At 38.4% G+C, this 22,844-nt stretch overlaps 1 pseudogene; it reads right to left on the reverse strand.

The window, feature by feature from the left end:
• Nucleotides 1–15: 15 nt before the first annotated feature.
• Nucleotides 16–22,471, reverse strand: LOC148766405 (uncharacterized; annotated as a pseudogene).
• Between the last annotated feature and the right edge of the window lie 373 nt (nt 22,472–22,844).

Below are 22,844 nucleotides of genomic sequence, written 5' to 3' on the forward strand. Positions count from 1 at the left end.
ACAAAAATATACAATTTATTTTACAAACTCATACTCCAAAAACGCCACCGCAACCCCACCACCGCCTATGATTCGGGAATCGGGAACTGCGACGCCTATGACTCCGCGAACTGCAAATAGCAAACTGAAAATTAGATTTTATATTATTGAATTGCAAACAATAAAATACCTATGATTTCGCCAAATGCAAACAGCAAACTGAAAAAACAAAATCCATAATTTGTATTACTGAATTACAAACAAAAAATTACCTATAACTTCACCAAATACAAACAGCTAACTGAAGAAAAACATTCAGCAAAATTTACATTATTGAAGTGCAAACAATAAATTACCTATGACTTGGCCAAATGAAAACAACAAACTGAAAAAAAAAAATAAAAAACAAAATCAGCATCATTAAAAACATCAACCAAAAAATTGTTTATGGAACAATTTGCAAACAACAATAACATTAAACAAAATGTTTGTAAAATGTAACTTAAGACATACCTTGCAAATTGTAAACCAGAAGAATCGAATCTCAACATCAAACGCAATTCTTCAAACAACAAACGAAGTTAAACCAACCTCCAAACGATTGCTAACAACAAAAACGATAGGAATGTTCTACATACGGGAGACACAATGTGAATTTTGGCTATAATTTTGAATTTCTGAATTTTTGTTGTTCTATTTAATTCTTCCACCAAGAAATCATCTCATAATCTAAAAGATTCCTTTTGTTTTCCTTCTCTATAATAGTTCTTTATCAAAAAAGTAAAGAAAAAGAAAAAAAAATAGAGAAGCTCGAGAGAGGGAGAAAGGCGTGGGACACAGAGGGAGAGAAGAAGATGAGAGATTAAATATAGGATGAGAGAAACGTGAGATTGGAGAGAGAAGATACATGACATTTGTTTTCTTATTAATTGAGGGTGATTATGTCTATACACTAATTATTTTATTTTATTTATATTATTTTTTGAGTCAAAGGACCTATACCTATATTCATCTAGCAACTATGATATCTACCTATATAAGTCCAAAATAAGGGGTGTCTAGCAAATTTTCCATTATTTTATTTAATTTGTATCGATTTCGATTTACTTTATTAAAGCAACTGAAATTTAATATTGTAATCCCTAAAAATAATATAATATAATCAAATAATAAAATAGAATTAAACATTACTTAACAAATAACAAAATAATAATATAATCAATTAGTAAAATTAAACACATTAAACATTACATACCAATATATATATATATATATATATATATATATATCAAGGTTGTAAAAAGCAGTAATCAGGTTGGAGGCGGTTAGGCACCGATTCACGATTAATCGGTGCGGCGGTGATTAATCGGTGATAAATTGAAAATAAAACGATTTTTAAAATTTAATATAATATATTTCTAGATACTATTTATAAATACTCAAAACATATATAAAAAGATATTTACACATAGTTATATCTCCATCATGTATATATCCTAATAGCATAATAAAAATTTAAGAATAATAAGATCATAATACATAAATATCCATATAAAATATAAATAAAAAGATAAACTTTTTGAATTTAAATTTATTCTTCAACACTCTTGGCATACATCATTAGAGCAACTTCAACGGGGTTATCAAATGGGGTATCGAATCCCTTAACCTCCATTTGACTCCCAAATTTAAAAACTCTATCCTCCAATGGGTGAGTAAATAGGGTTCTATTTTGATAACAAATTCATCCGGAAGTAAAAATACATCCTAGATGAATAATTATCAAAATATTCTACTAAAATACAGGAGCACGTGAAAAAAGAAAAAAAAAAAAAAAAAAACCTCAACATAATTGAGTTTTCTTTTCTTTACGTAAAAATCTCAACAAAATTAAATTAAATTTTCTCTACGTCTTCAACAAATTTCCACTGGAAAAACAAATCTCGAAAATAGCTCAACAGATTTTTTTTCTAGGTCTTCAACAAATTTTCATGGGAAAAAAAATTATGTGTATATAAAATAAGTTTGCTGCATCAAAATTCTCCACACAATTATTACTGTTGGAACATCGAAGGCCGACTCGGTGTAGCACTCACCATTAAAGAAACTCCAAGCAATTTCTAGGTTTTCTTAACTTTTTTAACAATTTTTATGATCGGAAGCTCCAAGCAATTCTTTTTAATATTTTTTTTAACTTTTTATGATTGTTTGAGTGTTGTACTTCTTTACACTACTTGCACATTAATGACAAGAAAACTGGATGAAGATATATAGATAATTTATTCACTACATATACAGATAGATTAGACCGTAGGAAACTATAACATATTACAGTGACTAAATAGTAAAAAAAATCATTTATTGATATTCTAATTAAATAAAATAAATGGCGAATTTGTTCAAGGACATTGGGATGTGCTTGATGTCGTGATGAGGTGATCTTTTCTTGTTTTTCCTCTTTTACTTTTTTTTAGATGGATTTAAATTACTATGGGGTTTCACTGATCTCCTTAATGGGGATATGCCGGTGCACGAAGAAAGCTCTACGATCAACTCTACTATAGATATCGAGAACACAACAGAAGTCGAAGTTTCAAATAAACAAAAAAGTTCGACAAATTTCTCTCACGAGAGGATGTTTGTATTGTTTTGGCATGGCTAAATACAAGTAAATATGCTATTCGTGGGTGATCAGACATCTACCCAGTTTTGGAAGAGGATTTATGATCAATTTGTAATGAATTGCGGTCAACGAGTGCGTACGGAGCAAATCATAAAACAACGTTGGCATGATATAAATGCTAAATGTGCAAAGTTTATTAGCTGTCAGAAACAAATTGAGAATAGGAATCAATCTGGTCAAATTGATCATGGAAGGGTAAATGCATTCATTTTTATTTATTTATTTTTCCCACTTTTCAACTGTTCATATTGATATTATTATTTATTTTTTAAATTTTTTTTTTCTTGGTTATAAGAAGCGAGAAAAATGTAAGCTGCCACCAATAAATACCAATTCATGTTTGAGCATTGTTTAGATCTTTTGAAACATGAGAGGAAGTGGCTTGTTACTTGTGAAAGAAAAAAGCAGGGAACAACTAGTTTTGACAATTTTGATGGTGTCTCAATCCCGTTAGAAGATCAAAATGGATGTTCAGTTAATAAGGATCGGCCTTTGGGTAAAAAATCTTCGAAAGAAAAATTGAAGAGAAAGGAAAAAAGTTCAGAAGGTGAAAAATCTGTTAGAGTAGGTGACCAACAAGCCAACATATGGCTGTGGTCTTTCGTATTTATTATGGTAATAAACAAACCTTTATTCGTATTAATGATAAAACAACTTGGCATTCTATATCTTTGTCCCTTTGTCACAAGCATAGATATAGTCCTTACAGTTATTAGAAGTACTAGTAATTGATCGTTCGGATCGTGAGATATTTACTTAAGTATTATAACTGTTAAACGTGTTCCTAGTCGAAGGGTTAGGCCACCAATGAGGATATCGGCCTTTCCCATTAAGAGACTAGCACTTAGTGTATGTGTACTGCACCTCATCAGTAAACGGTATTGTGATATCGGCATGCATAAGTGGGTGCTCGTAAGTTGACGAGTTCACTGAACTCCCTCACCCTAGAAATCTCTAAGTGGTTCAATAATCGAGTAGAGATATCTATGGTATAGTTGTACACCATTAGTCCTTATGACCTAGACATCACCGTGACTTCACTAGAGGACCAGCTGTATCGTGACCTGTCCCTGAATTCCACCGAGGACCATCCCAAGGGCCAGTGTTCGTGCAGTCCGAAATCTAGTGGGAGGTTTGTGCATTGTAGTCGGGGATTCGATCGCCAGAATAGTCTTGGATGTCCTGTGTGTTCTGAAAGTTTGTAATCATTCTAAGTCTCTGGCCAGAGTTGACTAAGTGATGGATAGAGAATTCGATTCTCTAAGTCATGCACGTAACGATTACAACACTTAGAACGATCGCACCGTCATTAAAAAAATAAAGAGGTCTCGACGAACCAATGCCTCTAGTTCAATCGGGACATATGTATCGAAGGGACCGTACTGTTGATAAGTGTTCGTTTTGCACAACTTTTACTTATCGAATCTTCGAGTTTTGGTCTTCGTTCGTCCGAGTTTTCGGCTTTATTTGTATATATTATGTTGTTTTTGTTTTATTTATATTTTAGGTAAAGAGAAGCTATTTTTGCCGATTCGAAACGATTTTGGAAGCGAAGCCGAGAACCAAACCAAACACGTGCAAAAGTGCATTCTCGCGGATTGTGGCAGTGTTTGGTATTTCAAGCATAACTTTTGCATACGACCTCCGATTGGGCTGATTCAAGTGGATTTAGAAAGCTAACTTCAAGGGCTACAAGTTTTGTGAAATGCACAATTGTCGAATTCGGGCTGAAAAAGGGTGAAAAAAGTGTTTGAAGTTAATGCAGAGGCCAGATCGCGATCCAGAATCACCGGATCGCGATCTGGTGGCAAATTCCAGTAGCAGCGAAAAATTGGGGCAGATCGCGATCCGGACTTCCTGGATCGCGATCTGGAAGGCGGTGCGCAGTTTTCGAGGTTGCCAGATCGCGATCCAAGAAGCCCAGATCGCGATCTGGGCACAGAAATCGAGTCTAGATATTTTTCTTTGATTTTTCACTATAAATAGAAGGTCTCTTTTTCATTTTTCGATATCTCGATTATCTCTCGATAATATCTCGATAAGATCTCGACTCTCTCTCGACTTTTTCTTCGGTTTTCTCTTCGGTTCTCGCCAGTTCTTCGCGGGAAGCTTCGACGAGGGTTTCGACTCGGGTTTTTCATAAGCTTTTCTTTACGTTTAGTTTATAATTTCTCGTGTTCTTCATTTTGATGCTATGTTTGTAATGAACTGAGCATTTTCTTTTAGGGAAATGAAACCTTGTATATATTGATTTTGATTTCCAGATCTGTGATCTATTTGTCGTTCTTTGATTCTGTTTATGTTTTCCTGTATTAAATGCTTTCGATTGTTTGGCCAACAATTGAATTGATTCTAAATGGGAATGAACTCGAGAGAGGATTTCTCGTTTGATTTTAGGAAAACATAGCTCGGGTTGTGGAAACGGAGACGTGATGCACCTCGGGTAGCCCTTAAGGACTTGACCTAAATGCTCTCTTAATATCAGGTTCTGAACGGAGACGTCGGATCTGTGGGTAGACTCTAACTACACTGGAGACGGGGGTTAGGGTACGTTAGTGTCTGGGTTAGCGAACATAGAATTGACATTAGATTCGGATTTGTAGATCTTTATCGATAGTACACTGGTGGATTTTACCCTAGAAGCCATCACACGTCGGAATTCCTCGATTATACTGGCGGACCGTTGTTTTTATTTTTGTTTCCTTTTTGCTTCATTTCATCCCCCATTATTTCCTTCGTCTAGATAGAGTTTAGGATAGTATAATTACGGTACTTGGTAGATTTAGGAACTTAATTCCCTGTGGATCGATATCTGGAATTCACTATTCTACAAAACGCGATACTGTACACTTGCGGTTTTTCATACGTAGGTTTTACGCGTATCAAGTTTTTGGCGCCGTTGCCGGGGAATTAGTTAATCTTGAATTTACTAATATCGTTACCAACTATCCTTACTTTACTTTAGACATTTTTTTTTCTTTTGATTTTTTTTTATTTGTATAGCAGATTTGTATACATCGATGGCCTCGATTTATGATCTCTCTCTTTGCAAGATTCAATCCAGAGCTGATTACATTCAACATGAGTTGGAGGATATTGAAAGACATCGAAGGTTGAACCCAGAAAATGGAATTGCACAAACAAATGAGCACTTCTGCTATCTACAAGAAGAACTCCACTTTTTGGCAAATATTTTCGAAAATTTTCAGAGATGTCACATTCATAAACCACATCCGACCATCCTTTATGAAGACAACGAGGTATTTACAGATTTTCGTATGAACGATGAGGTTGAGCACCTTGAGGGAATTATTCATCCCAGTTCTGTAGATACTTTTGCGTGTGATGAGAGTGAGATGAAGATGATGGTAGAGGAACTTGACGAACAAAATCCTATCCACATTGTAACTCCGGATTTGATTGTGACCGAGGAGATGAGTATCAAATTCGAGGTAGAGCTTACTCCAAAGCTCGAATATCTTGTGTACGAGTTTGAGAGATCGGTAGGCAAGCAACCCGTCCTAGTCTCCTACCGACTGATTTCCCAAGTAAACGAAAAGTACCATGGGTTGGGATGGTCATTACAAGATTGCAGTCTAGTCCATGATATGATTGCAAAGTATGTATCAAGACTGACGGATGGATGCGCAATCTACAAGGCTTTGGATTGGACATAATCCGTCCAAATTGTGTCGAGCCGTCGACAGTAAAACAGGCGCTGGATGGGAGGCAACCCATTATTTATTTTTCTTCATTTATTTTGTTAGTTTTCTTTTATTTTTGCATTTTTTTGGTTTAAAGCCAGATTTCACCCATTTTCTTGATTTTTGCCGGTATCTCGTTCCCAAGAAAAGAAGAGTAAGAAGTCGGGAAGTCTAGGCAATTCCGGCAATTCGCCCTCGGTGCCAAAATTGACGGCACCCCGTGCAACCAAAGAACACTTTCGCAACCGTAGAACACTGATCAATCTGCGGCACGACTGTTCAGGGCGTATTTCTTTCTCCTTTCTTTTATTTTTCGCATTGAGGGCAATGCATGATTTAAGTTTGGGGGGAGTTTAGCTAATTTTGATTTGGTCTTTTGCATGCATATCATATAATTTAGTTTTATTTATGTATTTCGATTTCCGTAATTGTGTTATGTTTGTCACATGCATTTCATATAGGATCGAGTGTAAGTTGCATTTCCGGATTCTATTGAAGCAAAGCAATTAATGAATTAGTAGATGGGCTAGTTGATTTTAAAATTGAAATTATGGATAACCGGCTAATTATAGATATACCTTCCGACTGCGTTTTTGCAACTTGTGTGGATAGCCTTTCGAATCCTTTCCGATTAAGCTTGAGCGCACTTTTCTGAGGGGTATAATAGTCTAAGGTTTGGGGGGCGAGTTAAAATTGAATTATGTGTTCACGATTTCCAGTTGTTGGCTAAAAGTTCTATCAATGGTCTTTACGTTTTTATTTTATGTTCGATGTTAAAAAAAAAAAAAAAAAAAAGAGAGAAAAATAATAATTTGTGGTATTGTTGTGATTCACGCTCTGATTTCCCCGCCTTTCTGACTCGAGCTTAACCCGTTGGGTGCACCTCGTCGCCTAAGTCTCCCGAGCTGTCGAGCTTGGGGGTTTCTTGGACTAAAGTTCGATAAATGGGTCAGGGAGATAACACAGTGGTGTCGGGCCTTGCACGAGTCACGATTATGCCCGTTTCAAAAAAAAAAGAAAGAAAAAAAAATTGTGATGAAAATCACCAAAAATATTGTTGTTGTCATTTCTTCTATTGAATAAATAGACCTACTTATGCCCAACTCGAGTTTTTGAATTTCAGAATCAAAACTTACTTTTCACCCACATTTCTACTCAAAACCCTCGATGATTGTGTTTATTGTTTAATTACGGATTCTTGAGTCTATCTTTCATTTTGGTGTAGAAACAACTAATTGCGTCGGTAGGAAAGTCGAATACCTTAAGCCGTATGTCATTCTAAGATTTTAGGTTATCTAGCTCGTTTCATCTTTGGAATTAATTGCAATGCTTTGACCAATCCGGCAACTTTGTGGGTGTGTTGTCTGAAAACCCTCACGAGACACAACTCGTCCTTTGGGGGTACCCAGGGGTTCAACGGCTTGTTGCATACGCTAAATGCAATCGTGTTTCCCTACGTTAGTGGCCTAGGTTTAGTTTTTTTTGCTTTCGTCGTTTTTGTTTTTGGGTTGTTGTTGTTTTGTTTTGATTTACTCGGGACGAGTAAAGATCTAAGTTTGAGGGTGTGATAAGTGTTCGTTTTGCACAACTTTTACTTATCGAATCTTCGAGTTTTGGTCTTCGTTCGTCCGAGTTTTCGGCTTTATTTGTATATATTATGTTGTTTTTGTTTTATTTATATTTTAGGTAAAGAGAAGCTATTTTTGCCGATTCGAAACGATTTTGGAAGCGAAGCCGAGAACCAAACCAAACACGTGCAAAAGTGCATTCTCGCGGATTGTGGCAGTGTTTGGTATTTCAAGCATAACTTTTGCATACGACCTCCGATTGGGCTGATTCAAGTGGATTTAGAAAGCTAACTTCAAGGGCTACAAGTTTTGTGAAATGCACAATTGTCGAATTCGGGCTGAAAAAGGGTGAAAAAAGTGTTTGAAGTTAATGCAGAGGCCAGATCGCGATCCAGAATCACCGGATCGCGATCTGGTGGCAAATTCCAGTAGCAGCGAAAAATTGGGGCAGATCGCGATCCGGACTTCCTGGATCGCGATCTGGAAGGCGGTGCGCAGTTTTCGAGGTTGCCAGATCGCGATCCAAGAAGCCCAGATCGCGATCTGGGCACAGAAATCGAGTCTAGATATTTTTCTTTGATTTTTCACTATAAATAGAAGGTCTCTTTTTCATTTTTCGATATCTCGATTATCTCTCGATAATATCTCGATAAGATCTCGACTCTCTCTCGACTTTTTCTTCGGTTTTCTCTTCGGTTCTCGCCAGTTCTTCGCGGGAAGCTTCGACGAGGGTTTCGACTCGGGTTTTTCATAAGCTTTTCTTTACGTTTAGTTTATAATTTCTCGTGTTCTTCATTTTGATGCTATGTTTGTAATGAACTGAGCATTTTCTTTTAGGGAAATGAAACCTTGTATATATTGATTTTGATTTCCAGATCTGTGATCTATTTGTCGTTCTTTGATTCTGTTTATGTTTTCCTGTATTAAATGCTTTCGATTGTTTGGCCAACAATTGAATTGATTCTAAATGGGAATGAACTCGAGAGAGGATTTCTCGTTTGATTTTAGGAAAACATAGCTCGGGTTGTGGAAACGGAGACGTGATGCACCTCGGGTAGCCCTTAAGGACTTGACCTAAATGCTCTCTTAATATCAGGTTCTGAACGGAGACGTCGGATCTGTGGGTAGACTCTAACTACACTGGAGACGGGGGTTAGGGTACGTTAGTGTCTGGGTTAGCGAACATAGAATTGACATTAGATTCGGATTTGTAGATCTTTATCGATAGTACACTGGTGGATTTTACCCTAGAAGCCATCACACGTCGGAATTCCTCGATTATACTGGCGGACCGTTGTTTTTATTTTTGTTTCCTTTTTGCTTCATTTCATCCCCCATTATTTCCTTCGTCTAGATAGAGTTTAGGATAGTATAATTACGGTACTTGGTAGATTTAGGAACTTAATTCCCTGTGGATCGATATCTGGAATTCACTATTCTACAAAACGCGATACTGTACACTTGCGGTTTTTCATACGTAGGTTTTACGCGTATCAAGTTTTTGGCGCCGTTGCCGGGGAATTAGTTAATCTTGAATTTACTAATATCGTTACCAACTATCCTTACTTTACTTTAGACATTTTTTTTTCTTTTGATTTTTTTTTATTTGTATAGCAGATTTGTATACATCGATGGCCTCGATTTATGATCTCTCTCTTTGCAAGATTCAATCCAGAGCTGATTACATTCAACATGAGTTGGAGGATATTGAAAGACATCGAAGGTTGAACCCAGAAAATGGAATTGCACAAACAAATGAGCACTTCTGCTATCTACAAGAAGAACTCCACTTTTTGGCAAATATTTTCGAAAATTTTCAGAGATGTCACATTCATAAACCACATCCGACCATCCTTTATGAAGACAACGAGGTATTTACAGATTTTCGTATGAACGATGAGGTTGAGCACCTTGAGGGAATTATTCATCCCAGTTCTGTAGATACTTTTGCGTGTGATGAGAGTGAGATGAAGATGATGGTAGAGGAACTTGACGAACAAAATCCTATCCACATTGTAACTCCGGATTTGATTGTGACCGAGGAGATGAGTATCAAATTCGAGGTAGAGCTTACTCCAAAGCTCGAATATCTTGTGTACGAGTTTGAGAGATCGGTAGGCAAGCAACCCGTCCTAGTCTCCTACCGACTGATTTCCCAAGTAAACGAAAAGTACCATGGGTTGGGATGGTCATTACAAGATTGCAGTCTAGTCCATGATATGATTGCAAAGTATGTATCAAGACTGACGGATGGATGCGCAATCTACAAGGCTTTGGATTGGACATAATCCGTCCAAATTGTGTCGAGCCGTCGACAGTAAAACAGGCGCTGGATGGGAGGCAACCCATTATTTATTTTTCTTCATTTATTTTGTTAGTTTTCTTTTATTTTTGCATTTTTTTGGTTTAAAGCCAGATTTCACCCATTTTCTTGATTTTTGCCGGTATCTCGTTCCCAAGAAAAGAAGAGTAAGAAGTCGGGAAGTCTAGGCAATTCCGGCAATTCGCCCTCGGTGCCAAAATTGACGGCACCCCGTGCAACCAAAGAACACTTTCGCAACCGTAGAACACTGATCAATCTGCGGCACGACTGTTCAGGGCGTATTTCTTTCTCCTTTCTTTTATTTTTCGCATTGAGGGCAATGCATGATTTAAGTTTGGGGGGAGTTTAGCTAATTTTGATTTGGTCTTTTGCATGCATATCATATAATTTAGTTTTATTTATGTATTTCGATTTCCGTAATTGTGTTATGTTTGTCACATGCATTTCATATAGGATCGAGTGTAAGTTGCATTTCCGGATTCTATTGTTTTTATTTTTGTTTCCTTTTTGCTTCATTTCATCCCCCATTATTTCCTTCGTCTAGATAGAGTTTAGGATAGTATAATTACGGTACTTGGTAGATTTAGGAACTTAATTCCCTGTGGATCGATATCTGGAATTCACTATTCTACAAAACGCGATACTGTACACTTGCGGTTTTTCATACGTAGGTTTTACGCGTATCAACTGTACGTTAACTATATTTGAAGGTTCTTGCAGGCACTTCATTTGTATCTAGGGAATCATGACGCGTAGTTGCTAGACGCCAATCTTGATTCGTTGGGTGATTAAGGTGAAACGAGCTTCATCTTAATCGTAACTCTAAGGGACGAGTTTTTACCACAAAGGGTTGTGGGCCCACGGCTAGCTTACACCTGAACCATCGAGGGTCACACTGCTCGTGCACATGAGATCTTTGAATAAACGGTCAGAGATAAAATGGTTTATCTTTGCATGATTGGAAGTCAATATGATTGGGTCCAACATTCGTAATTTGGAACTATGAATGAGAATAAGAAAAGGAAAAGAATAGGCAAACGTATTAGTGAACTTTCTAAATCGGGAAGTTTCCAAATTTAGAAAGTGCACTGAATTAGGGTTTCCACTTTTGGAAAGATGGAAATCGAGAGTTGGCACTCGTAATGGCGAGGACATTATAATGATTCCGAAAATGTAATCGTTACAATTTTCCAATCATTGAAATGAGAGAGACGAGCAAGTAAAATAACTAACGAACTTAAGCTGTTGGGCCCGGTCCAACTTAAGCCCGCTAGGGTTTTATGCAAGACACTATAAATATTTGATTTATAGGTCATGCACACAAGACAACCCAAAAACCCTAACCCTAGCCGCTCTCTCTATCTCTCGCTCGGCCACCTCCCCGCGGCCACCGCGCCGTCGTCGCCGGAAATTGCCGGAATCGGCCATCCGTTGCCCGATCCCTTTCGGTATTCCTTTCCTTCTTTCATTTTCTTCCGTTTTTCTAACTATTACATGTCTAGTGCCACGTGTTTAGTAGATCGATGTATACAAGGTGAAATCCGAGAGGAGGAAGATCGAAGATCGAAGAATCGAGGAGTAGCACACGAACCGAAGCCGCACGCATCCCCACGCGCCGCCCGAAGACCGCGCGTGAGTCACACGCGCCGCCGTGGCTCGTATTGCCGTTGCAGCTGTTCCGCCGCTGCTGCCTCCCCCGGATTGTACGGATTGGTTTTCGTAGCAATCCCGCTTTGCTTGGTGCGCCTACCTCACACTTCAAGAGGTAAACCTTCGAATCAATTGTCGATAGATTCAATTAAGTTTAAATTGGATATGTATGTTCGTTATTGTATGATTTTATGTGATTACATGAAATCGTTTTATTTATTGCGAGCATGTTATTTGATTTAAACGCGAGCATGCTAGTTGATTTAATTTCGATTAAGTAATTAAGCATGTATGTCGTTTTTAATTTCGCTGGAAGCGCAAAGGTACGCAATTAATTGATTTCAATTATCGGGCATGTGTTTATGTGTTTTAAATTTGTTTAAATCGCATAAAATTTTTGTTTTCCGCCGCGTACACGTAGCGATTGTTGTATTATGTAATTGGGAGTTTTCGTAAGTTTAAAATATTTTTGAAATAGTGTTCAGAATTGTTCCAGCTTTAAAATTGTTTAAAATTGGAAAATCGGATCTGAAGTTATTTTTAAAATGTCGGTTTTTTTTAATTGTTCGGATCGAACCGGTCGGACCGGCCGGTTCGATGGTTATGCACGATCCAATTGACCGAATCCACGTGGATTCGGGTCAGTCAGACCGGTTCTCGGTCCGACTGAACCGGCCCACTGATTTGGGTCAACTGGACCGGGCAGAACTGGACCGCTTCGGTCCGAACCGGTCAGACCGGTTGGGCCGAACCGGTTCACTGAAATAATAATAAAAAAAAAAAATCAGATTTCTAAAATTAAACTTAAACAAATTGATTTTAATTTTCGGAAAATTATTTTCAATTAATTCCAATTAGATAATCGAGTCGACAATCATCTATTTTAGTAAATAGGTGTTAGATTAATTAATTAATTTAAATTGTTAAATTGATTTCAATTAATAGAACACAAATATAATATTGATTATAGTTCAACTTAATTAATAGTACCTCAACATTATTTGAATGATTTATGCGAGTTGAGGTTCTATAATTATTTTGAAAAACTCGATAATTAATTAATGTAATTAATTATGTAGTTAGGTCGTATGTTCCTCTTTGGACAATATGCGTTTCCATATACCTTTAGAGAACATAGATGTAGGAATCACATAGACCAATCCGAACCTTCTGATGAGATAAAACTTTTAATCCCTCATTCTTAATCTAATTAAGAATTATTTCAAGCTATAAAGAAAATACCAATATGTTGAATTTTTCTTTCCTTCTGCCAACGGTTGAATTATGTGTAGCCCTTTACTGCAGTGCAGTAAGCCGTGTTAGCGGGGACTGCTATGGTAAAGTAAGCTGTAATTCAATTGACATAGCGATGAAGGTAGCCATAGAAAAGGGTTATGCTCGATTAACGTGGTCGGCTAGATTAACTATGGACTGCATTAGTTTGGCATAATCAAGTTCTATGAGCATCTTTGATTGGTAGGTTAGACTTGACACATGACGATTTTGATACTCGCGAGATTAACTTAGGTCATTATCAAGTGTGAGGAAAATTAATTTAGGGTCATATTGTGGATATGATTGATTTGATCTACTATTGGGAAAATATAATCGGGCTAGATTAACTACAGGTTATATTTGTCTATTGGACCTAAAGCCCATTAAGAAAAATCAGTTTTCTCGTTTGTCTACTAGAGGGAAGTGGAACTCGATAAAATTAGTGAGAGAACAATTAAATAACATAAGGCCAAACATTTAATTATAACAATCACTTAACGCAAATCTCTAATAATCCTCTTCTCTATACCTCTCAGATAATCATGTCTAAGAATCCCATAATGTCAATCCTCGACAATAAACTCAATGGCCCTAATTACCTAGATTGGTTCCGTAGTCTTAAGCTTGTGCTAACCGTTGAGGGACGTCTCTATTTTCTGAACGAGAGACTTCCCGCCACTATACCTGCCACATCGAGTGATGCTGAAAAGAAAACTTATGAAGCATGGAAGAAAGATGACACACATGCTAGGTGCTATATGATAGCCGCCATGGAGCCCGCACTTGCGAGGAAATATGAGTCTCACATGCATGCTTTCGATATAAAGGCTCATCTCGATAGCATGTATAGTGAGAATATTAGGGCATCGAGGTACGCTGCTACAAAGGAGTTGATCACGGCGAGACTGCGCGAAGGGACTTCGGTCCACGAGCACTGTCTCAAAATGATCACTCTCCTTGAAAAGCTAGTGAATCTCGATGTCACCCTCCTGGCCGAGCTCTCGTTGGATTTGATCATGTTGTCTCTTCCTAGTTCGTATGAATCGTTCATAGTGAACTTCAACATGAACAAACTAGATCCTCCCTTGGATGAGTTGATGAACATGTTGGTCAGTTTCGAGTCCACCATTAAGAAAGAGAAGTCTGTTCTCATTGCTGCTACTTCTGGTAAGAAGAGTTCTTCCCAAAAGAAGAGAAATGAAAGAGTTCCCTTCCCAAACAGCAAGTTCGAAGTGGGTGAAGGTAGTGGGGGCCCGAAGGCAAAGGTCAGCAAGCAAGTTGATGATCCTTGCCATCATTGTGGAAAGAAAGGACATTGGCGCCGCAACTGCAAGGCTTACCTAAAGCAGAAAAGTTCTGAAAAGGGTACGTATTTCATTGATGTAAATTTGTCTGTCCATTCTTCTTCTTGGGTATTTGGATACGGGCTGTGGCTCACATTTGTGCAATGATTTGCAGCTAATGACAAGAAGTCGAAACCTTAGAGCGGGTGAGACCTACCTAAGGATGGGGAATGGAGCAAGAGTCGCTACTGAAGCCATTGCCACGATTTACTTAAATGTATTGGATTCTAGTTTTCCTATTGTTTTGAACGTTTGTTTATTTGTTCCGTCCCTCATTAGAAACCTTATTTCTATTCTTGTATTAGATATTGAAGGTTTTACTTTTGTTTTTGGAAATTCGATTTGCATTATACAAAAGAATGAGAATTTGATTTGCAAAGGACGACTGTTAAACAACTTGTATGAACTAAATCCAAATGAAATACCTATTAATGGTATATCAGCAAAACGCAAGGAGATAGATCAAAACCCCGCACAACTTTGGCACGCTAGATTAAGTCATGTCTCTTTAAGAAGGATGGACGATTTTGTTAGTGAAGGATTGTTCTCTTTGGAGGACGTGAAATCACTACAAACTTGTGAATCCTGCCTTAAAGGGAAAATGACCAAGTCACCGTACAAAGGGAAAATGGAACGAGCCGAGGGTCTTTTGGATTTCATCCATACAGACGTGTGTGGTCCACTAAGTGTTAGTGCGAAGGGTGGATAAAACTACTTCGCTACCTTTACCGACGATTATTCTAGGTATGGGTATGTGTACTTGATGAAGTTCAAGTCTGAAACATTTGAAAGGTTCAAAGATTTTAGACACGAAGTAGAGAAGTAACTCGGACGAAGTATTAAGAAGCTGCGATCCGATCGTGGTGGAGAATACTTGAGCATCGAGTTCATTGACTATCTAAAAGAGAATGGGATACAATCTCAATGTACTCCACCTGGAACTCCTCAACTCAATGGAGTTTCCGAACGTTGGAATCGAACTTTATTGGATATGGTTCAATCAATGATGGGGTTCACGAACTTACCGGCATAATTGTGGGGTCATACACTTCATACTGCCGCGTATTTGCTGAATAGAGTTAACACCAAAGCAGTTAAATCCACACCTTATGAACTTTGGCATTCCCCGAAACCCAACTACAAACATATTAGGATATGGGGTTGTCCCGCTTATGTGAAGCGATTAGTGGGAGACAAGTTGGATAGTAAATCCGACTTATGCTATTTTGTGGGGTATCCCGAAGACTCAATGGGATACGAGTTCTATAATGTCAAGGAAGCAAAGACGTTTGTTTCAAGAAATGCCACCTTTTTGGAAAAGGAGTTTCTATCCGATAGAAAAGGCAGCATGATAGAACTTGAAGTAGTTCAAGAACCACAAAGTGAAGTTCAAGCGCAAGAACAAGTAATCGAACCAATACAACAATCCACTAATATACCTCCTGAACCTACGGTACATAGATCCGAAAGAGTTCGGAAAATGCCGGATAGGTTATTCCTCTTCAAGAATGATGAAGATCATGTTGATCTTGGACAAGATCCAAGAACATACAATGAGGCCGTATCGGATGCGGACATGGGACATTGGCTAACTGCCATCAAATGCGAAATGGACTCCATGTACTCCAACAAGGTGTGGACCTTGGTAGATCCTCCTAAGGGAATTGTTCCCATAGGCTGCAAGTGGATCTATAAGAAGAAAATTGGAGTGGATGGAAAGGTATCGACCTATAAAGCTAGATTGGTAGCGAAAAGATACACTCAAAGGCAAGGTGTTGAGTATGAGGAAACCTTTTCGCCAGTCGCGATGCTGAAGTCCATTAGGATTTTGTTGGCCATAGCTGCGTGGTACGACTACGAGATATGTCAAATGGATGTGAAGACCGCCTTCCTTAATGGAGATATTGAGGAAGAAATTTACATGGCGCAGCTGGAAGGCTTCATATCTTCTGGAAGTGAGCAAAAGGTTTGCAAGCTCCAGCGATCCATTTATGGATTGAAACAAGCAACACGAAGTTGGAACATTAGGTTCGACTCAACTATCAAAGAGTTTGATTTTGAGAAGAATCCGGAGGAACCTTGTGTATACAAGAAGGTTAGTGGGAGGGCAGTGATATTTTTAGTGCTTTACGTTGATGACATTCTACTCATTGGGAATGACGTAGGGATGTTGCAACAAACGAAAGCATGGTTGTCCACACGTTTCTCAATAAAGGATTTGGGAGAAGCATCTTATGTATTAGGAATACGCATCTATAGAGATAGAGCAAGAAAGATGCTTGGCTTATCCCAAAGCCAGTACATAGACACCGTTATGAAACGGTTTAGCATGGAAGAATCCAAGAAAGGATTGTTGCCAATGTCCCATGGGGTTCGTCTCTCGAAATCTATGTGTCCGCAAACACCTAGCGAAATCGAAGAGATGAAAAGGACGCCTTATGCTTCTGCCATAGGAAGCATTATGTATGGCATGCTATATACGAGACCCGATACTGCGTATGATGTGAGTGTCACAAGAAGATATCAGTCTAACCCCGGCCCGACTCACTAGAAGGCCGTGAAAGATATCCTCAAGTACTTACGAAGAACTAAGGATATATTTTTGGTTTATGGGGGTGCCGAGTTGAAATTAGAGGGTTTTACCGACTCTAGTTTTCAATCGGATGTGGACGACTCAAAGTCGAACTCTGGATTTATATTCACGCTTAATGGTGGTGCCGTGTGTTGGAAGAGTTCCAAGCAAAGCACGACGGCCGATTCACTACCGAAGCGGAATACATTGCAGCTTCCGAAGCTGCAAAAGAAGGGACTTGGATAAGGAAGTTCATCCAAGAGTTGGGTTTCGTTCCTAATGCTAGTGATTCGCTACCGTTGTACTGTGATAACACCGGAGCCGTGGCGCAAGCTAAAGAGCCGCGATCCCATCAGAAGTTGAAGCATATTCTGAGGAAGTATCAGGTGATACGAGAGATCATTGATAGAGGTGAAGTTAAAGTAGAACGAGTCACCTCGGAAGAGAACGTTGCAGACCCCTTCACGAAGCCTATACCGAGATCGGTCCACGAGAAACATCGAGAGTCGATGGGATTGCGATTCATGGGTAGTTGGCTTTAGGTCAAGTGGGAGATTGTTAGAGTAGGTGACCAACAAGCCAACATGAGGCTGTGGTCTTTCGTATTTATTATGGTAATAAACGAACCTTTATTCGTATTAATGATAAAACAACTTGGCATGCTATATCTTTGTCCCTTTGTCACAAGCATAGATGTGGTCCTTACAGTTATTAGAAGTACTAGTAATTGATCGTTCGGATCGTGAGATATTTACTTAAGTATTATAACTGTTAAACGTGTTCCTAGTCGAAGGGTTACGCCACCAATGAGGATATCGGCCTTTCCCATTAAGAGAGTAGCACTTAGTGTATGTATATTGCACCTCATCAGTAAACGGTATTGTGATATCGGCATGCATAAGTGGGTGCTCGTAAGTTGACGAGTTCACTGAACTCCCTCACCCTAGAAATCTCTAAGTGGTTCCCAATAATCGAGTAGAGATATCTATGGTTTAGTTGTACACCATTAGTCCTTATGACCCAGACATCACCGTGACTTCACTAGAGGACCAGCTGTATCATGACTTGTCCCTGAGTTCCACCGAGGACCATCCCAAGGGCCAGTGTTCGTGCAGTCCGAAATCTAGTGGGAGGTTTGTGCATTGTAGTCGGGGATTCGATCGCCAGAATAGTCTTGGATGTCTTGTGTGTTCTGAAAGTTTGTAATCATTCTAAGTCTCTGGCCAGAGCTGACTAAGTGATGGTTAGAGAATTCGATTCTCTAAGTCATGCACGTAACGATTACAACACTTAGAACGATCGCACCGTCATTAAAAAAATAAAGAGGTCTCGACGAACCAATGCCTCTAGTTCAATCGGGACATATGTATCGAAGGGACCGTACTGTATGTTAACTATATCTGAAGGTTCTTGCAGGCACTTCATTTGTATCTAGGGAATCATGACGCGTAGTTGCTAGACGCCAATCTTGATTCATTGGGTGATTAAGGTGAAACGAGTTTCATCTTAATCGTAACTCTAAGGGACGAGTTTTGACCACAAAGGGTTGTGGGCCCACGGCTAGCTTACACCTGAACCATCGAGGGTCACACTGCTCGTGCACATGAGATCTTTGAATAAACGGTCAGAGATAAAATGGTTTATCTTTGCATGATTGGAAGTCAATATGATTGGGTCCAACATTCGTCATTTCGAACTATGAATGAGAATAAGAAAAGGGAAAGAATAGGCAAACGTATTAGTGAACTTTCTAAATCGGGAAGTTTCCAAATTTAGAAAGTGCACTGAATTAGGGTTTCCACTTTTGGAAAGTTGGAAATCGAGAGTTGGCACTCGTAATGACGAGGACATTATAATGATTCCGAAAATGTAATCGTTACAATTTTCCGATCATTGGAATGAGAGAGACGAGCAAGTAAAAGAACTAACAAACTTAAGCTGTTGGGCCCGGTCCAACTTAAGCCCGCTAGGGTTTTATGCAAGACACTATAAATACTTGATTTATAGGTCTTGCACACAAGACAACACAAAAACCCTAACCCTAGCCTCTCTCTCTCTCTCTCTCTCTCTCTCTCTCTCTCTCTCTCTCTCTCTCTCTCTCTCTCTCTCTCGGCCACCTCCCCGCGGCCACCGCACCGTCGTCGCCGGAAGTTGCCGGAATCGGCCATCCGTTGGCCGATCACTTTCGGTATTCCTTTTCTTCTTTCTTTTTCTTCCGTTTTTTAACTATTACGCGTCTAGTGCCACGTGTTTAGTAGATCGAAGTATACGAGGTGAAATCCGAGAGGAGGAAGATCGAAGATCGAAGAATCTAGGAGTAGCACACGAGCCGAAGCCGCACGCATCCCCACGCACCGCCTGAAGACCGCGCGTGAGTCACACTCGCCGCCGTGGCTCGTATTGCCGCTGCTGCTGGTCCGCCGCTGCTCCTTCCCCCCGGATTGTACGGATTGGTTTCCGTAGCAATCCCGCTTTGCTTGGTGTGCCTACCTCACGCTTCAAGAGGTAAACCTTCGAATCAATTGTCGATAGATTCGATTAAGTTTAAATTGGATATGTATGTTCGTTATTGTATGATTTTATGTGATTACATAAAATCGTTTTATTTATTGCGAGCATGTTATTTGATTTAAACGCGAGCATGCTAGTTGATTTAATTGCGATTAAGTAATTAAGCATGTATGTCGTTTTTAATTTCGCTGGAAGCGCAAAGGTACGCAATTAATTGATTTCAATTATCGGGCATGTGTTTATGTGTTTTAAAGTTTTTTAAATCGCATAAAATTTTTGTTTTCCGCTGCGTACATGTGTCCGATTCCCAACAAAATCGTCTACAATGTTAGTTATAAATGAGCGTTGGGAAGAGAAGATGGCTTTAGAGCGCGAAAAAATGATTCAACGCGAGAGGCTTATAACATCGAATGAAAATGTAAAACACATAGAAGAAGAGCGAGTCGATAACGAAACTATGTTGAAAGACACTACTGGAATGGGGGAAACTGAAGCAGCTTAATAGAATTTGAAGAAAAATAACATATTGAGAAAGAATGGTATAATATAATTAGTTTACTTCTAATAATAATGCTATTGTGCTATTTCTTACAAAATAATGCTACTGTGCCATTTTTAATAAGAGACTACTTAGGATTATTTTTTTCATTTATTTATGAAATTTTGTGTTTGTCTTTCATTACATGGTTTCAGCATATTGCTATGACAAAAGAAATGAAATTTCATTTAAAAAAATCATTTGCACACATTTATTCTTACATATGCAAAATGCAAATAGCATACCATCGGCTTTATTTAAATAATAGAAAGAAAATGCCAAGTACTAATTTATGAAATGCAATGTAAAATAAAGTAAAAAAAGCTTGATCATTGTATATAATGTAAATTTAGAATGATCTTGATCGTGTAAATTCCATAAATGCTCAACAAGGTTGTGCTGGAGTTGAGAATGAATACTACGATCTCGTATTTGATGATGAGTCTGAATAAATTCCATAAAATCATTTGCGCCCTCACGTGAATGTTGTACATTTGGAGTTAAGTCATTAAAATCAATACTACCCGGGCCATTTTCATCTTCGATAACCATGTTATGCATTACAATACATGCTTTCATTATATAAGATAATGTCTCCTATCCCAGAACCTTGCTGGTCCACGCACAATATTAAAACGTGCTTGTAGTACCCCGAAAGCTCGTTCTACGTCCTTTCTAGCAGATTCCTGGGACTGTGCGAAATATTTGGCTTTTAAGCCTATTGTAGCTGCTATTTTTTTTACAAAAGTAGCCCACGAAGGATAAATGCCATCGGCTAGATAATAACCCATCGAATAACCATTCCCATTTATTGTAAAATTAACAGGGGGACTATGGCCATTGGCTAATTCTAAAAAGACGGGAGATCTTTCTAGAACATTAATATCAATGAGCGATCCCGGCACTCCAAAAAAAGCATGTCATAACCAAAGATCATGCGAAGCAACGGCCTCTAATATAATAGTTGGTGTGCGACAATGACCGGCATACATACCTTGCCATGTTGATCGACAATTTTTCCATTTCCAGTGCATGCAATCGATGCTCCCAAGCATCCCTGGAAATCCACGTTGCTCATTGACTTGCAATAATCGAGATAAATTGCCCTGATTTTAGGGGTGAAAACGGTTCGGTTCGGTTTTAGGCACAAACCGGAACCAGAACCGAAGTGTTCGGTTCCTAAAAAACAAAAAACCAAACCGATCGGTTCCTTGCGGTTCGGTTCCGGTCGGTTCCGGTTCGGTTTCGGTTCGGTTTCGGTTCCTTCTCGATTCATAAAATTCTCGGTTCGGTTTCAATAATGATTCGGTTTTCGCTTCGGTTTTGGGCTCATTAGGGCCCGAAAATCACCCCAAAAACGTCAATAAATCAACTCAAAATTCAGAAATAAAAAAATCAATAAAAAACAAGCCCAAATGTAGGCCCACAAGCCCAAATGTAGGCCCAAAACAGGCCCAAAAATCAATGAAATTCGTTCAAGTAAAAAAAATATATATATTTAATGAAACGACATTGTATTGATGTCGGTTCGGTTTCCAACTTGGAAAACCGAATATGAACCGAAATTTTTGGTTCACATAAAATTGAAAACCGAGTATGCGGTTTATGCTTCGGTTCGGTGCAATTCGGTCCAGTTTTGTCGGTTTTCGGTTCGGTTCCTCGGTTCCTCGATTTTTTTTTCTCACCCCTACCTGATTTGGTGCTCTTAAGTATTTTTCGCTGAAAATGGCATCAATCGCTTTCACAAAATGTCGTAAACTTTCAATAGAAGTACTCTCACCTATGCGTATGTGGTCATCCAAAAGATTGGCAATAACTCCATATGCGAGTATTCTATATGCAACAATTACTTTATGAAGAGATGATAAACCAGGAACGCCTGTAGCATCATTTCTTTGAACAAAATAGGGATCGTAGGCCTCAACGCTAGAAAGAATCCGAGAGAAAAGGGGTCGGCACATACGAAATCGTGTCCTAAAATAACCTGCATGATATGTAGGATTATCAGAAAAATAATCACAATATAGTCTTTGTGACCTTCGGCTCTGTTACGATTGACTACGCTTCAACCCGGAACTGACCCGCGGTAGTGCCTATGTTGTCTTTCTCTCTCCAATTCCTCCTCTTCCGCAACCGTTAACAACATTTCAAGATCATCGGAATCCAAGTCGGATAAGAATCATTAAATTAATGTGACCATGCATGATGAAATGAAGAAATACAAGATAATGGAGTTTTGAAACAAGTGATGTAGTCGAGGATTTACATCACAAACATGTTATTATATATCATGTAGAGGCAAAAAAATAGAATCAATGTAACCAAAAATTATGAAGATATGGCTTGAAGAAATCAAACTAAGACTTTGTCATAAAGTATTTAATTTATACGTAATAATATTTTTGGTACAATTCAGTCAAAGTATTGCAGATTTGTGGAGATTTGGATTGTTCAATTCTAAATCTTATTTGTGGTATACACACATGCACATGATAAAACCTTTTTTTTTTCTGTTTGCAAAGGTAAAATCTTGATTAATATTGATTTTGATGAAATTTTACCATAAAAATCGGTTTGTATAGTTATTTAAAATGGATTACAAAATAAATAATGTATAAATAATCATAAATTTGTTTGATAATTGTTTTTTGATACTTATGGTTGGAGTTCACTAGTTGTATAGAGATATTAAAATATA

This window comes from Erythranthe guttata, chromosome 12 (genome assembly GCF_056151865.1).
Source record: "Erythranthe guttata isolate IM_541 chromosome 12, IM_541, whole genome shotgun sequence".
Lineage (NCBI taxonomy): Eukaryota > Viridiplantae > Streptophyta > Magnoliopsida > Lamiales > Phrymaceae > Erythranthe > Erythranthe guttata.